The sequence below is a fragment of the Canis lupus genome, chromosome 4 (genome assembly GCF_048164855.1).
Source record: "Canis lupus baileyi chromosome 4, mCanLup2.hap1, whole genome shotgun sequence".
NCBI lineage: Eukaryota > Metazoa > Chordata > Mammalia > Carnivora > Canidae > Canis > Canis lupus.
In genome coordinates, this window is record NC_132841.1 from 40,064,748 (window position 1) to 40,082,078 (window position 17,331).

Sequence of the window (17,331 nt, forward strand, 5' to 3'; positions counted from 1 at the left end):
TGGGTGGCTCAGTAGGTTAAGTGTCTGCCTTCGCTAAGGTCATGATGGTCCTGGGATCAAGCCCTATGTTGGGCTCTCTGCCTAGCAGGTAGTTTGCTTTCTACTCCGCTCCCCCCCCCCCCACGCCCGCCCCTCCAGCTCATGCTCTTTGTCTCTGAAATAAATAAAATCTTAAAAAAAGATAAACTGAGAGACAATTAAAACAAAAGAAAGAAAACTGAATGGAGATTTGACAAGTGGTTCCAAGCAGCTGGAAGTATTAGCATATTCAAAGTACAAAACCTTGAGAATACAATAACTGACAATTTCCCAATATCCCTAAAAGATAGAAAACATCATTAATCTCTCCCATTACAAATTAATAAACTGAATTACCACAGTAATTCAGACAAATAGTAGGTGAAATAGAATTAGAAACAAGGTTAACAGGCCATATAATGCTTTTCAATCTTAAGAGGTCAATATATTCCTTCTCAACTGTCAGGCTTGGACTTAAAAGCCAGTTCAAGTCAACAAAAGTGGAGGATTAACACCTAGAAACAATGCACAAAGCTATCCATGAAAAAATTAAATATTTGCCTATGTAATATTTTAATGTTTTGGCATCTCTGCTTCAGTTGGCATTAGCACCACTTCACATTTTTCCAAGGAAGTGGACGGGTAACAACCTGTATCTTTTGGGATCTTGTTTGAAAAGGTATCCTACCCTATTTAGGTAATTCTACAAACAACTCAGGCAATGGCACCATCAGTGTGGCTTCTAAATCAACTGTATGCTATATATAAGAACTAATAGTATTAACTATTCATTTGCCTAATATCTCTTCAAACAGCTGTAAACAGTTTTGTTAGGAATGATACACTAATTGTAGTTTTAGACATCAGTAAGACCCTACCCTTGACTATATTAAGGTTCTTAGGTATCATATCTTAAAAAGCAAGATTTTCAATTGGAATGCATTGAATAAAATAAACAGGACTTAATATTCCAACATTTGCTTTAAAAGATTTTCCAGGGGCACCCAGGTAACTCAGTGGGTTAAGCGTCTGACTTTTGATTTCAGCTCAGGTCCTGATGTCAGAGTCATGTATGTGACTGGGTGTGGAGCCTACTTTTAAAAAGTAAAAAAAGTAAGCATTTTTGTAGGAAAACATCTTTTTACAAATGAAAAAAATATATATAATACAATGCTGTCATGTGCTCTTATTCTAAAAATTCTTCAAGGCAAGAGATAATATACATTCTACAAATGCTCAAATTACTACCTGAAGTGCACGTTTACATGTTCTGCAATATCTTTACATCTAAGTAATTAAAACCTAGTGGCTGATGTCTTAGTACAGGGGTTGATAAACTACAACCTTCAACCACAGCCTGTTCCTGTAAACATATTTTATTAGAATACAACCCCAAACATACTATGGTTGTTTTCATGCTATAATTTGCAGAGCTGAGTAGCTGTGACAGACTACATGGGCCACAAAGCCTAAATACTTACTTTTGACCATGAACAGAAAAAAAATTTGTCAACTCCTATCTTAAAATCATCAGACTAATGACCTGACAAATTATGTCTAGCCTAAGAGTTTATCTAGCCTGGAAGATTGAACTACTGAATACAATCAAAGAGAATTCTTCCCCCAAATATCCAAGTCAAAACTCACAGGGAAACAAACCTCTGCTGATTAATTCCAAGTCATATAATTGTCAATTCTGACTACACACTACACTTTAAAAGCAAATGGTGGATTTAGTTTAAGTTATATTTAAGAACTAAAGTCTATTAAAAAACAGGGGTTATATTTTTACATATCATTCTTAATAGCACTGAGTCAAGCATGTCAAAAACAATATAGAAATCGACAAATCATTTATTTACCGATTTTTTTTTCTCCAGTTAACCTAACAGGAGAAAGTGCAAATTCTCAAATACAGTCAACTCCTGAATGCCCTCTGCACGATACCCTAAGTGCATCAACAAACAGCCTGGTACCCTTGACAATACCGGTGCAAGTCACAGGTTGCAAAGTGATGTTATCATAAAGCCACATCAAGCATTTAATGAGGCTGACAGGATGTCAAAATAATCAGGAAACAAAGTAAAATAACTGATTTTCTAAATATTCATACCATTTCCCCCTTCATCTTTGGTGTTTTCCCAGCTATTTTGGATGAAAAGAAAATGGTAAAAAAAAAAAAAAATTTAAAAGTACAACCAAGTGACAACCCGTTTACCACGGATCACCAGATTTACATAAAAGTCTTATTTTCTGCTGTTAAAAAAGCAGTCAGTCAGATTTTGATCCTATTCCTCACCTGCAGGGTAGTCACAAGACAAAGTCCTAAAAGAACCTTCAGATCTAAATAATTTTCTCAAGGCTCAGTTTTCTTACGAAGTCGATTCACATGAGCTACAAATTTACGTAGGCAGGAAGGGCAAATTACTACTAGGACCAGGACTAGAAAGTGCGGGGGCGATCTTTAGAAGGTACCCTGATGAAAAAATGGAAACCCCACCCAGCTGTTAACAACTTTCTCGGCTTTTTCTAGTCCTGGTTTTCCGTGCAAAATCCAGAGAAGCAGAACTTCCTCCTCACTGCCTGTCTTTATGTGAGGCCTTGTGCCGAAATTCAGACCGCTAGTTACCCAAGTACCTTCTTAAGGCTCAAGCCCGCTCAGAAACAGCAAAAGGGTTTGCTTTCTTGGGCTAGAGGAGAGCAATTACAGGGTTTGGCGGCCGTGTTTGTCAGGAAGGGTAGGGCCGAGAAAGAGGGAGAATCCAAAGATTGAGCTCCATCTAGTCCCAGGAACCACCCCCAGGGGCGGCTAGACTGCCCTCGGTACTTCCCTGCCTCCTCTGCTCTGGAGGGGAGAGCGGTGGGTCGGGGTCTGGCTCCCCTGAGCTACTTCCTGGTCCGATGGGACTCGCCTTCGGACACCCGAAACGCCCCCGGCCCGGCTCCCTCGCCCTTTGCCCTGTCTCCTCCCCTCCCAGTGACCCACCACCACCGGTCCCCTCCCATCTAACATGGCCGCCTCGCCCGGCCCACCCCCGGCACAGCCTAACCAATTGGGGGCCCCGCGGCACCGCCTCCCCCGCGGCCATTGGCACGGCAGCCTCGGCCCGCCTGCGCCATTGGGCGCCACGGCCTGCCACTCCGCGCTGAGGGCTCCGCCTACGAGCCGCTTCAAGCTGCTTTGAGAAGACATATAAACAAATCCCGGAGGGAGGCCCCTCTAGCCCGTCTCTGGGGCGGAGACGGGAAGGGGGAGCGGCTACCCCAGAGACACCCCTGCCTGGGTCCCCTTCCGCCCCCCGCCGGCGCTTCCTCGCCTCTCCCCTGCGCGGTTCCAACCTTCGTGGCCCCGGCCCTTCCTCACACGCCCCTCTCTCTCCTCCCCCGCCAGCCTCGCCTCCCCTCCCTTCTCCGGCCCCTCCCACCCGCTCGCTTCTCTGACAGGCCGGTTGCCGGCAGCCACGGCCCCGGGCTCCGAGGCAGCAGTGAAGGGCCGGACGGCCTGGCAGGGCAAACGCCTGGCGCTGCCCACCCCTGGCCTAGCTTGCCGCCCACCCGTGGGTCCCCTCTACCGCCGCCCCGCGCTTTTATATAACTGCCCCGGGCCGGGGCCGGGGCCGGGGCCGGGGGTGGGGGAGGGGACCCGGAGACCCCGTGACCGGCAGGCGGCAGCCTGAGGCCCGCGCGCCCCCAGAGTCGGCCCTGGTCCCAGCCGCCCCGCGCCGGCCCGGCTCAGAGCCCCGGCGCTGCCGCCTCGTAGGCCAGCGGCCCTCCTCCGCCCCCCGCCCGGCTCGTCCCCCAGCCCAGGATCCGGCGGGCTCCGGGCGGAGAGCAGCGGAGCTCACCTGTGGGTGCGGGGGCGGCTCAGGGGCTGGGGCGGCTTCCGCTGCAGGGGCCGCGGCCCCTCTCCATGCTGCCTCGGTTTGTTTTGTTTATGTCCTTCCTGACGGGTTCCCGGAAATCGCGTGACTCGCCCCCCTCACGTGGGCCGCGGCGAGGAGGAGGAGGGAGGCGGAGGCCCGCCGGCCTCCGGCCAATCGCGAGGCGCCCTGCGGCCCGGCCAATCAGGAGCTCGGCCCGGCCGGCCACCTCTGTCACGTGACGCCGGAGGGGCGGCTTGCCGGGAAAACCAGGAAGAGGGGGCGGAGCGGGGGCTCGGCGCCTGCCGCGGCCGCGTGGGCGTGGGCCGTCTTCGATACGGAGCCACACGCACGTTTGCAGACCAGGTTCGTTTACGAAAGCGCTCCCACCCGGCGTTTATCTGATCTCGCGGCTACACGGTGAGGCCCGCCGTGGCCGAATACCCATTTATATTTTTGTTTATGCCCACTTGCATTAACATTCTAGGTCCAGTGAAACTCGAGGGGGGCTGCGGGACCGGAGGGCACTGATTTGGGAGCGGGACTGTTGCGGCTGCTTTACCGAGGTCCTCCACATCCGAACCTCTTAATTCGCTGAGACTGACCGTGCCTTCCGTCATTGGTTCGTTCAACTAGCATTTATCGCGTTTGTAAGCCCGAGATACTGGGATCAATCAGGTTGCGTGTGCACCTTTAAGAGAAAGAATACCTGTACACAACTGCACAAACAGGGTGCTACTAGAAACGCCTAGACAAACACACCTTCGAGCACATAACACACGTGCCCGAGGTTTCCTTGTGCTCCCTCATCCTACTAAATGACAACAGCGACCCTTTGCTACTACTATGTGCTGGGCTCATCGTCTCATTTAGTTAACCCTACAGGCACACGCAAGGGGTAATATACCGATTTTTGCAGACGGGAAAATTAAGGCTCAGAGGGATTACTTGCTCAAGGTCAGGCTGACCCAGAACCCAGGTCTTCTGCCACAGCCCATGCTCTCAGACTGTTCTTTATACTTTTTAAGGACACAGAATTTATTTTCTGAGCACAAAACAGAAATAGGACTTTAGTATGCATGGAGAAAGGAGGCTTAGAGAACAGAAATGCTTGGCCAGATTCCCTCAGGATGCCAGTTTTCTCTTCCGAGGAATCACCTTAGAAAAATGTGGCTCTTGGGACGCCTGGGTGGCTCAGCGGTTAAGCCTCTGCCTTTCTGCTCAGGGCATGACCCTGGAGTCCCGGGTTCGAGTCCCACATCCGGCTCCCTGCAAGGAGCCTGCTTCTCCCTCTGCCTGTGTCTCTGCCTCTCTCCGTGTCTCTCGTGAGTAAATAAAATCTTAAAATGTGGTTCTTGTTTGCACAGACTTAGGGAAGTAGTATAGTGTCAATATCTCAACCATGGACTTTGGAATCAGAAAGACTTCTAAAGCTCCTAAACTCAGGAGGGCAGAGGTTAGTCCTCCTGTTTCTCCCCTACCTTTCGTGCCTGCCATGTAGGCAGTCATTAAATACTGGTGGAATAAGAGCCTGGATTTGAATCCTTGCTCTTCCACGTGTTAACCAGCACAAATTATTTAACTTCTGTGAGGCTCCTCTGTAAGTGCCTTATGGGGTTGATGTAAGAATTGAGTGGAAAAATTCATATAAAGCACTTACCACAGTACTTCGCATATAGTAAGCATTTAATGAATGGTAGTATTATTAGATTGTTTCAAAGACCTCATTTAGAAGATGTACTGTAAGCTAAATAGAAAGTAAGGATAATTCTAGACTTTAACAGTTTAACTGCCACTAAAAAAAATACTTGTTTAAACAAGTATTAATAGGTGGGTATACACAGATACCTAAGTGGAAAGTAAAAGTAAACCTCATCTTTGTATCCTCCAAAATGCCTCAGGGTCTCAATATCCAGTGAAGGAATAAGTATTTTCCCTACTGCACAGGAGGTAGCAGGATTATCATTATTTCCTTTTTTAGGTTTAACATACCACATTCTAATTTTCCATATCAACTGGGGTTTAAAATTGAAACATCAGGGTCACCTGGGTGGCTTGAGTGTCTGCCCTTGGTTCAGGTCATGATCCTGGCCAGAGTCCTGGGATAGAGTCTCGCATCTCCCTCTGCCTATATCTCTGTCTCTCTCTCTGTGTCTCTCATGAATAAATAAATAAAATCTTAAAAAAAAATGAAATGAAATTGAAACACCAATAGAAAAACTGGCTCAGGAAATTTGAGCCAGTTTCCTCTAACTTATTCATATTAGATTCATGCATTAAATCGCCATGGAATACGTTACAGACTATCCTTTCTCATAATACTATGTTTGGAAAAACTCCAGGAGATGGTTAGCTCTTCCATTGTTGTGCTGCCCTTCCAACAGTCATTTTCACATTTCAGCTGGGCAACATTTTGCTGGGGTCAAAGAGCAGCCTGATTCTTCCAGCATTCGGCTCTGCCATTGAAGGGGCTCACTAGTGAGTTACACTGGATTTCCACCTTTGCATCTTCCCTTGTCTTGGAAAGGACAGTTTTGGCTGAGAGCTCTCCATCCTGGTTTGTTAATGACCATATCCTGCACTGAAGTGAATGAAATCACTGACTGCTAATTGATCTGTGTTTCTCTGGGTTTTATCCTGCCAGATTGTGCCACAATCAACATTGGCAGGAAACTGGGACTCTGGAATAGCACTGTCTTGAGGTTCAGGAGACTCTTCTTGTTCTAGCCACAAAGTAGTAACCAACTGCCATCACCACCTCCAAAGTGCTTAATCTTGCTTCTGCAGAATCAAAAGACTGAGTCAAAAAATTATTTTACACAAACATTACACAACGGGGGAAACGAAGCAAGAGTTAGGACTCCATTGAACTCTTAAAATGAATTATTTATTTTTTGATTAGAGAACATATACACAGCACAAAATTTAGAAGGTACAAAAAGACATTCAGTGAATATTAAATTTCCCCCCACCCCGGTCTCTGGCCACTCATTTTCCCTCTTAGAAGCAACCACAAGTACCCATGCTCTGTGCACCTTCCAGTGATATTTTCTGTATATGCTGACCCACTTTAAACCTTGACGTATTGGAAACACTGTTCTTGGACCCAAAGTTCAGTTTGAGCTGTACTTACTGTGAGATCCAGGTGAGGAGTGGGACCTCTCTGGGTTTTACTTTCTTCACCTTGAGGAATGTGGACTAGAACTGGATGTTCTCTACCAACCTTCTAATTTGTAACATTGAATTCTCCTGAAAATAATGAAAAGAGTTGCCACAGGTCCTAATTTTTCCTTAACGACCTCGAGTTTACAGTTCTTCATTAGAGCACAGACTGAGAGCCCTACCTGCTGATTATGGACACATCCAAATGAGTGGTAGCCCTTTGGATCTAAGTGTTTTCTTTCCATGCCCCTCTGGACCTTGTGATACTTTAACATTTCACAGCTTCAGAAGTGAGATTCATTAACTCAAAGCTGGAAGATCTCCAGGAAAAGCTGTGTCCCTCTCACACTTTTGAAAAGTGATTTTCTTCCTGAGGAGACTGGAGCACTGCTGAAGGTGAATAGAAAAGATACTAATTGATGGTTGGCAATTGGCACCCATCCCTCATTCACCTCTCCTGAAAAATAACTCTTTTGGGGAAGAGTTCAGTTATTCCCCTTCCCTTAACCTCTCAATAGGATACAGTATTCTTTATGTGACAGCTCTGAACTTTGGTTTCTTACTTCTTCCAGAAAGCACCAAGTTCAGTTCCAAGGCTCTTCTCTAGTCTCTCCATTACTTATTTACCCTGATTCCTCACTCCCACATGCAGAACTAGGCCTGCCATGGGATAGGAACTTAATAACTGCTTGTGGTCTAAATCCTACTCATCTTCCATGACTCAAGATCCCACGCGTTTTATGAAGCCTATTTCTACCATGTCTATTACTGCCCTCATTACTATTGTTTCCTCTACCACCCAACTGAGTACTTAAAGTGCTTATTGGTTTGTACTATTCATATCATGTATGTTATTGAGTCCTCAAATCAAGTGGCGTTAACACTAAGACATCCTTGAATTATGGAGAACGCAAGGCATGTCATTAGCATAATCAAGCTTATGTTTAATGATGGGCAGGGGACGAGAAGAGAGAGAAATAAACTGACATTTGTTGAGTTTCTAATGTGTACATGGAGGTAGAGTCATCGCCCTGGAGGAACTCAGAACCTGGAGGAGGGTGACATGGAAAGCTTATAATACAACAGAGTTTATAAGAGGGGAGGCCCTGTTGCAGGGATTAACAACACCATACCTGCGTGTTTCAGGGCCACTTTCTTTCTAATGTATTTGGGCAAGATACTAAGCTTACTGTTCTGGGTTTCTGTCATAACCTGCCTCACAGGTTGATTTTGAACATCAAATGCAGAACCTGATGCCTAATGGTGCTCAGTAGTGTTGGTTTTCCCTTCCCCCACCTACTAAGGAGGAATGTGACTAGAAGCTTCTTAGAAGAGAAGCCGCAAGCAGCAAAGGGAAAGTGAAATAGCAAGAGAAAGCAGCCAGCAACTCAAGACTGTTTTGAGATTCCATTATCTTCCAAGACAGCATTCCTCTCAAAATTGTTTTGTCTGTTTTGCTAAGACTGAAAACTTCTAGGACAGTTAGTAATTCCTGTGGGGTTTTGTTTTTTGGTTTGGTTTTGTTTTTTGTCAGCACTGAGCTGAACACACAGTGTTAGTATCAGCAACTCTCACTGATAGCAAGCCAGGAAGCCAGGGAGTGAGAACAATCTAGCATTTGTTGTAGGAAATACCCCCAGAGGCCAGGTACAATAAGACATTCTTATTGTAGGCCGATAAAAACAGAAAGTGGAGGAACAGATCGATAAGCAGCAGGAACCAAGACCTGTAACTATGATAACAGTCTGTTGAACTACAGATGGAGGCGCGCTCTGAAAAAGTGCAAATCCAGTGTAAAACTATGAAACTGGATTTCCACATCCAGGAAGTGAACAGTCCAGAGGGGCTGCTAAAAGAAAGAAGGGACACCTGGGTGGCTCAGTGGTTGAGTGTCTATCTTTGGCTCAGGTTGTGATCCCGGAGTCCTGGGATCAAGTCCTGCATTGGGCTCCCTGAAGGGATCCTGCTTCTCCCTCTGCCCATCTCTATTTTCACACACCAGTTGCAGTGAGACAGACATGAAGCACATTAACAAACCCAGATGCCAACTGCAGATACTATTCTGTTAGGAAGGGCAGTCCCAGAAGGAAGCTGAATTCTTGGGCCTGCCTTTCCATACAGACCCCCAAGGCACCTTGTTGACCTGCGCGGCACACCTATGATGCAGGCTAAAGCCAGGATTATGGCTGCAGGAGTCCCAGTGAGCTGGCCACAGCTCTTCATGGGTGCCCCTACAACCAGTCAGCTCGACATGAGAGGGCTTCCTCCAAGTATCTCTTCCCAGCCTGGCAAAAGGGGAAGTTGCCTTTGGGAAAACTGGCAGTAGGGGTGGGAACTGAGGTGAAATAAGGACTAAGTAAGGGCAGTTCTTCTCTCCTTCTAACAAAGGAGTTAAGAACAGTTTTAGGGTCCTGTAAACACAGGAAAGAAGAGGACCAGGTTGGTGGTCTTTTCTCCTCCCTGGGGGCTCAAGGACATAGAGAAACTGGGACTATTAGAAAGGAGAGAGATGTGCAAGACTGCTCTTTGCCCTGTCCTGCCCCAATTATAGTCTGGTGAAGGGTAAAGTTCTTAGGGCTGGCACACAGCAAGCACCAGGTTAAGGATCAGCCATTGTTGATACTATTTTTTAGGTAAACTCTATGCCAGGTGTAGGGCTCAAACCCACGACTCCGAGATCAAGAGTCACATGCTCCACTGACTGTGCCAGCTAGACACCCCTATTGTTGATATCAACAATGGTTCTGAACTTTTCTAGGGGTCTGATGAAAGCCATATACTTGCTTCCCAGGAAAACACAAGTATACATGCACCTAAATTCCCAGATGATTTCAGGGAATATCTTCTGGGTGAAATTGGCTAGGTCACATAATCTCAGCATCTCCAACTATAATATAGGACTATGTCCCACTTATTCATGCAATAATGTATGTTAAGAAGCTGCAGGTAAGGGTGGTGCTAACTGCTGTTCAAGCCGTGGCGCTTACCACGGATCTCTAGATTCCTCTTCTCTGCCCACCACTGAAAAGTGGGTGCTCCAAAGGTCTCCCGCCTAGACTAGGTCTCTTCTCACTCTACACATTCTTCCTGGCCCCTTATCCACACCCACAGGCTCAGTAATCTCCACGCTGGTTGCCCATACCCCCACTCTGCAGCCATGTCTTCCTGCCCAACTTCCAGACCCACATAACAATGGCCCACTGGGTATTTGCACATGCAGACCTCTGGCACCTGCAAATTCATATTGTCCACAACTGAACTCACTGCCCTCATCTCAGTGAAAGGCTCCAATGTCCACCTGGCGGGGAACCTGGCTGCAGTCCTTGACTCCTTCCTGTCCCTTAACAACCTCCCTCCCCCAACATCCAATCAATCATCTGTATGTGCTAGCCCCCAATACACTACTTCTCTAACTCTGTTTCTTTCCTATTACCATAATCCAGGATGCTTCTCCCTCTGGGACTTTTGCAATGGCTTCATCAATTGTTGACCTAGCTCTTAATCATTCTCTGGGTTTACCTTTAAAGATCATTTCCTCCAAGAAGCCTTCCTCCATTAGTGTTTCTAGTGCCCTTACCCAGCAACCAGTACATGCAATGCCACATCACCTGGCTCCGTGCACTCCACTCACCAGGAGCACCTGGGACCCAGTTGTCTCCCTGCTAAACCCTGAACTCCAGGAGTTCAGGACTGGGTCTCTCTTCTGCTTCCCACTGTCTCAAGCAGCTGGCATCATGACAAAGAACAGGAACTGAAAATACCTGTTGAATGTTGTTGAAAAGCTTTTGTGGCTTGCAAAGTCAGTCATACTTAGCCTCTCAACTCATGCTTCCTCAAATACATCGCCTACTTTTACAAAACATCTGCTCTGCTTGTTCTGTTTTGGAGTGGCAACCCACAGCATAGTACCACACTTTGGACAGTGTAAAGAAACTATGGAAACCATGTCAAAATCCTGACATCCACTTAAGTAGAATCCTAACTGGATTCACGTGGGTAGCAGTGCTAGTTGTTGAGCATCCTTAGCCACCAGGATACTCCTGTTTTGGAGTTGGCCTGCAAGGGGCGGGGTGGGTGGGTGGGTGGGTGAGAGTTGGGGAAAACGGCCAATGCATTTCACAAGGACGAGATTTTAACTGAAGCAGTGACACAGCCTGAATGAAAGACTGGCTTGGAGCAGTTGGGAGGGAAAGAACAGTGAGGCTTATTCTAACCCATGTGGGACCCCAGAACATTAATACCCCAGGCTTCCACTTTTCTCTGTGGGCAGAATCAAAATCAATGCTCCCTTTTCATTCCACCATGCCGTCACTGTGAGCACCTATACAAAAGGAGGCCAGAGTTTCATAAGCTGAATGCTCTGTACTCTGTCCTGCACAATGGAAACAGTTAATCAGAATTGCTGTGTGAACTTGCTGATTTTCATTGATTCAGAATAGCTTTAGTGTTTTAATAGATCTAGCTGACTTCATTTCCCCTGACCCTGAATTACTCTTTAAAAAAAAAAAAAGTGTGTGTGTTATATAATGTTTGAAGGAAATACTGGCACTATTCTGACAATAGTCCCCTCCAAAACACCTTTTTCCCCGATTATGATGGAATACATGCTCTCTGCGGAAAGTATACAGCGTTGCAAAAGAAATAATCATTATCAACCTTTTGGTCTATTTCTCATCAGACTTTTTGCTATGTACATAAGTTTAAAATCCTTTTTTTCTTAACATTCTTTTTTTGTTAGTAAAATAATTTTTATCGTTTTTTGTTTTTTGTTTTTTTTTTAAATTTTTATTTATGATAGGCACACAGTGAGAGAGAGGCAGAGACACAGGCAGAGGGAGAAGCAGGCTCCATGCACCGGGAGCCCGACGTGGGATTCGATCCTGGGTCTCCAGGATCGCGCCATGGGCCAAAGGCAGGCGCTAAACTGCTGCGCCACCCAGGGATCCCTATCGTTTCTTTTTTTGGGCTCAAGTATTACCTTTTTGTTGGAGAAAATACTAAAAACGGAAGAAAGAAAATTTGAGTCATTTGCAGTTCCCATCCAGAGGCAGTATGAGTACTTTTATCTATCTTTTCAACTTCATTTCCAGGCATATGTCACAGAAATAAAGAAATTATTAAATGTACCATGATATTCCTTCAGTTGGATGCAGTATGACTTATTTAAGCATCTCCTTATATTGTGCATTATGGTTGTTTTCCATTAATTGTGCTATGATAAATATCCTTTACGATTGTATTCTATACTGTGCTTTTTCTGTGAAAATTGCAGATTTTCTACAATTAACTCCATCCATTCAACTCTTGAGAAAAAGTTGAAATAAAGGGGCAGGGGAAAAGTAATTCATACCTCTGCCTAAGGTCCCATCTTCATTTTATATATATTTGATCTTCACACAGAAAAGAGCATTTACATAGAAGGATAGGGTGGTGACACCATTCTAACATGCCTAGATATGTATTTTAAGATGCAACTTAAATATAGTTCGTAAAAGAGCAACGGACTTCAAATTTTTGGAAGACGAAATCCAGGGCCAAATCTTCCATGAGTCCAATCAACGATTTAAATTCATTTCTTGGGGTACTTGGGTGGCTCAGTGGGTTGAGCATCCGACTTGGTTTCATCCCAGATCATGTTCTCAAGGTCCTAAAACTGAGCCCTCATGGGGTTTCACACGCACTCAGTGGGGAGTTTGCTTGAGATTCTCTCTCTACCTTCCCTGTTTGTGAACACACACAGCACACATTTCTAAAATAAAGAAAATAAATCTTTTAAAAAAAGTCATTTTTCAATTCTAACACTTACCATTGTTAAAAAATTGGCCAGCAGAAATGAGCAAAAAGACGCTACTTCTGAAGCAATGCCAAAGTAAGATATGATAAAATATTGTCAGCTCAGGGATAAGAAAACAAAAACATTGTTCAAGGAAAACAATGACCCTCAGGCTACATCTTAAATCATGCCAGCAATATTGCCATTCTGGTAGAAGAGTTTGTAGGACTCACACAGAACATGGAAGGGCAGGAAAGATGTGGTCCAAACACTTATGCTAGGATTGTTTCTAAGAGATCCATCTTCCTGCTCAGAGCTCAGGCCTGGAGCCTGGTGTGTGTCTTTGATTTTTCTGTAACCCAAGTACAAGGGACTTATCAAAAGGGAAAACCTATGTAGAAAAAAATCAGTTGACTGCCCCTCTGGGGCCTGTCTTTATAGAAAAGTCATCAAGGGATCATAGCAGTTTTGTCATTTCTTTGGAAAATATTCTTCATGTACTATTAAAAGTTACAAATCAGGGATCCCTGGGTGGCTTAGCGGTTTAGTGCCTGCCTTTGGCCCAGGGCGTGATCCTGGAGACCCGGGATCGAGTCCCACATCGGGCTCCCTGCATGGAGCCTGCTTCTCCCTCTGCCTGTGTCTCTGCCTCTCTCTCTCTCTCTCTCTCTCATGAATAAATAAATAAAATCTCAAAAAAAAAAAAAAAGGTTACAAATCATCTTCACCACCACCATCTCACCTGGTAACAAGCTTGTATAGCAGAAAAGGCAGGAAGTAGTATCCCCATTCTGTAGATGAAAAAACTGAGGCCCAGAAATTAAAGATTTGCTCAAAGTTAATACTGCTTGCAAATGATGGAGTAAGACTGCAAACCTGGGGCCTCTCCTAGTGTAATGATCATGCCAGGAGTCCACACCACATTCATCTGGACAGGCTTTGGAGAAGGACCTTTCCAATATCCTTTTAAAGGGCTGTACGGGGCTCCTTCCAAGCTTGGGTCCTGGCACTCACTGGAGCAAGAGAACTATCAAACAAAATGTGATTTGCAGCCATCCATCCATCTCAGATGATGGGCCATGTTGTAACAAAACAGGTCAATTACTAGGAATGAGGTGAGGAGAAAGCACGTATCTGAGTGTATAAACTGGTTGTATTTAATTTTCTCAAAAATGTCATAAATGAGGAAATAGGTTCAAGGATTAAGTGACTTCCTGGACAAAGGAACTTAGCAAGTCCCCCTCACAAAAAATGAGTTGATTTCCTCATTCCCTCATTTCAACAATAGCCATAAAGTTAGGTGGTGACAGTCATGGTACCTGGCCTTTAGGGGGTTGTGATCAATCTTTCTGGGAAGTCTTTGATCTCCAACTTGGCTAGGAAATGAGCTTTCTTCTTCATAGGTTTTACTCTGAGGCCATTAGGGCCTCATTAGCAGTAGGTCCCACTAGGTTTGAAGAGAACCCTTTAGGTTCAGGCCTAAGCTGCAATTAGGGCCTTATACTTCCCTAGAAGGCTTACTGAGCAGGACGTTCCCTTCTGAGGGGGACGACTAAAACCTCCCTGGTACAAAATCAGCTCCTTCCATGATTGCATCCTTGTGCTTCTATTATTAATGCAGCCAACACACTAATCTTCCTGTGTCCCACCAAATGGCAAGTTCAAATGCAAAAAGCGATATAATCCAGTGGACTTCCCAAAATGTCTAATTGAGAGCAACTGGGAAATACAAAAATGGATGAGTAGGAAGTGACAGTAAGGCAGAACTCAGGGACTTGGATCAACCAGGGTCAGGACCTCTGCTTTCAACTATGCCATTAAATTGGAACTGTGCCAAACAATGATCATGAACGCTGTCCTCCATCATTGGGGCAAGTATGCACAGCTAAGGGCAGTGATGCTGAAACTATGTAGGCTCCCTATCAGCTAATGCCATATGCTGAACTCCAGACAGGTGAAAGCAACACTCAAAGGAAATGTCACTACTTAGGGACATCACAAGGCTCAGCTTCAAAGCTCTGGGTGCTTTGCAAGAAAGCAGTGCAGAGTGGCAGTTGGGAAGGTTTTCAGCTGACCCCCAGTGATAATGGGATGCAGGACCTGACTTGAGGAAGCTGGGTAGACAGCTGCAATAGTCAGAACTTCCCCCACGGTTAGGGCTTAGACACTGTAGCATCCTCTTATGTACCCACAGGAGCCACCAGTATTGCATTCTGTGAGGACAAATTTTTTTTTTTTTTTTTTTTTGTGAGGACAAATATTAAGGTCAAGTGAATTGCTCTGCTGGGGGAATTCTTCCTTTCTACCTGAAACCCAAAACTGGCTCCAACTCTGGGAAAGGCAGGGTAGCAAGTGAGAAGGGCTCTAGGGGAAAAATTACAAAATGTGGATCCTACTCCCTGGTCTGTCTCTGACCAGCTGAATTAAACTAGGCAAGCAATGTCCCCATCTGGGCTCAGATGCCTTATCTATAAAGCCATGGAGGTAGCTAGTGTTTGCCACTATGGTCCCTCCAGCGTCAGATCTTCAGTGTTTTAACGATTCCATGAAATTAGCTATTAAAAAAAAAAAAGAAGCCGTTTGCTAAAAACGTAAAGTATGGAGTTGCCCCTCAAAAAAAATCTGAAGTTCAAAATAAAAGAAAAAAATGGAAGAAATGAAAGCAGGACAGTCATTTCAACTTGAAACTCTTTTGTTGTAAGAACAGCAAAGCAATGAGTTCAGACAGTTTGGGAGGAATACAGAAGCACAAACTGCAAAACAGGAAATCCATTCTTGGCTTGGCTGGCTGTCAAAAAGCCATGCACTGGTGAAAATTTAGATCCATTTAAAATTTTAATTTCTTAAAACTAATAAAGTCCCCAAATTAGTGAATTATTCAGAGGCCTGCTACCAAAACAGAATTACTGTCCCATCCTAAGCTTTTCAATCCATCCTAATTTCTCCAGTCCTATTTCTGAGGGTGTGCTGGTACAAGGAATTGCCAATTGTACCTTGTGCCTGTGGTGGGTACAGAACCTCTAGTGGCTCACCATCATAACCACTTTTTTATGGGCAATGGCCAAACACAGCCTTGTATTACAGTTCTATGTAGATCGACCTTACCTCTCCAAATTGTGTTATCAGCTCTGGAATTTGCAGGGACCTCAATTACCTTTGATTCCTCCAGGCCTTGGCTACAGTAAGTACTCCAATGATTACTAATGATTAAGAAAAGTACTCACCAGTCTCTTTGGGGGGTATGTCAAACTACATGACCAGGTTTGTATTTCCAACCTCAGTTTGAACTACAAAATCATTTTTTTTAAAACGCATTATCTAGAGACAGAAAAACTTACAAAAATGAATAAACACAGAAACCAGATTTCCACAGAAAGCTGAAAAATAATTTATTCCAGTAGATGGCAGAAATAAGAAAGTCATCCTGAAAATATACTTTGGTGTAATTCTGTTGGGACAGATATTCCCTCTGAACATGCTCTCCTACTGACTGCCTTGTCTTGTGACAGTTTTTAAACACTTTGCTGATTCTCATGTTGTGACCAGGCAGGAGTCATCTTCAAATTCACAGGTTCCAAGGAGAGAGCAATGTATTTCTCAGAAGAATAGCACCCTCTATCTCAGAAGAGTGCATAAACATTTTATGGAGTCAGCACAGTTTAAGTTAAGTAGGCACATAATTCATCAAAATGTAAAAAAAGGCAACAGGAAAAAATACTGCATTGTAGAATAAGATATTCAAATATGGTGTGAATGTTTAAGGCAGCTGATGGCCAAAATAGGCAAGTCAAAGAAGGCGGTCTGGGTTTGGAGTTGATTTTGCATCTAGAGGAATTCTCTTCGTGACCTGCAAAACAAAGCCGTTTGGGTAACTGATCCTTACGCTATCCTTAAGAAAGGGCAAAAGGTTCATAACATCAAGAAAAGTCAATCAGGCTAATAATTTAAAATATATAGGTGCTCAATAAATACTTGAAAGAAAAGTGGGCTCAAGTGGGCAGGCTTTACAGGGCTGCGACAAGAGGTCTGATTACCAAGGACATTGCTGAAATGAGGGTCACAAGGAACAGTTTGTGTCATGGAACGCAGGAAGTTGACTCAAGCTGATCCTATTGGAACCTAATGCGTTCACACTTTAAGAATCTGTATTTGCCCCTCCCCTCTTCCAGCTAACAAACACTGAAGATTGGAATTTTCACACATCAAACTAAGAGCAGTGGTCACATAAACTCCTTTATATAAAAGCCTGTTTTAAAGGACTTTATAAACAAAGCCACATATGCAGCTTCCAAAATTAAAAACCAATAAAGAGAATATAAAAATTAAATAAATAGTGGCTTTCCAAGGCAATTTCCACACAAAGCCTGAGTTGGCAGAAAAGAAAAGCTGGTTATGGGGAGCCTGCTTCTCCCTATGTCTCCCTCTGTCTCTCATGAATGAATAAATAAAATCATAGACAGACAGACAGGAAGGAGGGAAGGAGGGGGGCAAGGGAGGGAGGGAGGGAAGAAGGAAGGA

The 17,331-nt window shown here is 44.6% G+C and overlaps 2 protein-coding genes and 1 long non-coding RNA gene across 4 annotated transcripts in view; all 3 read right to left on the minus strand.

Annotated features, from left to right (window-relative positions):
- Positions 1 to 3,997, minus strand: part of CREBRF (CREB3 regulatory factor) — a 54,801-nt gene extending 50,804 nt beyond the window's left edge. Inside the window, exon 1 of one of the 2 annotated variants that reach the window (XM_072824124.1) lies at positions 3,864 to 3,997. The gene's annotated coding sequence lies outside the window, so the exon portion shown is untranslated. Of the gene's footprint in view, positions 1 to 2,317; positions 2,972 to 3,863 lie in introns of those variants that run through there. The other variant, XM_072824126.1, reaches the window with a different exon arrangement.
- A 2,746-nt stretch (positions 3,998 to 6,743) lies between these two features.
- LOC140632257 (uncharacterized) lies at positions 6,744 to 11,029 on the minus strand. Its single transcript, XR_012029771.1, has 2 exons — positions 7,223 to 11,029; positions 6,744 to 7,127 (listed from the first exon to the last, which is right to left on the minus strand). It is a non-coding gene; the product is annotated as an uncharacterized lncRNA (long non-coding RNA).
- A 5,148-nt stretch (positions 11,030 to 16,177) lies between these two features.
- ATP6V0E1 (ATPase H+ transporting V0 subunit e1) overlaps positions 16,178 to 17,331 on the minus strand; it is a 31,423-nt gene continuing 30,269 nt past the window's right edge. The window contains exon 4 of the mRNA XM_072824127.1: positions 16,178 to 16,660. The gene's annotated coding sequence lies outside the window, so the exon portion shown is untranslated. The remainder of the gene's footprint in view (positions 16,661 to 17,331) is intronic.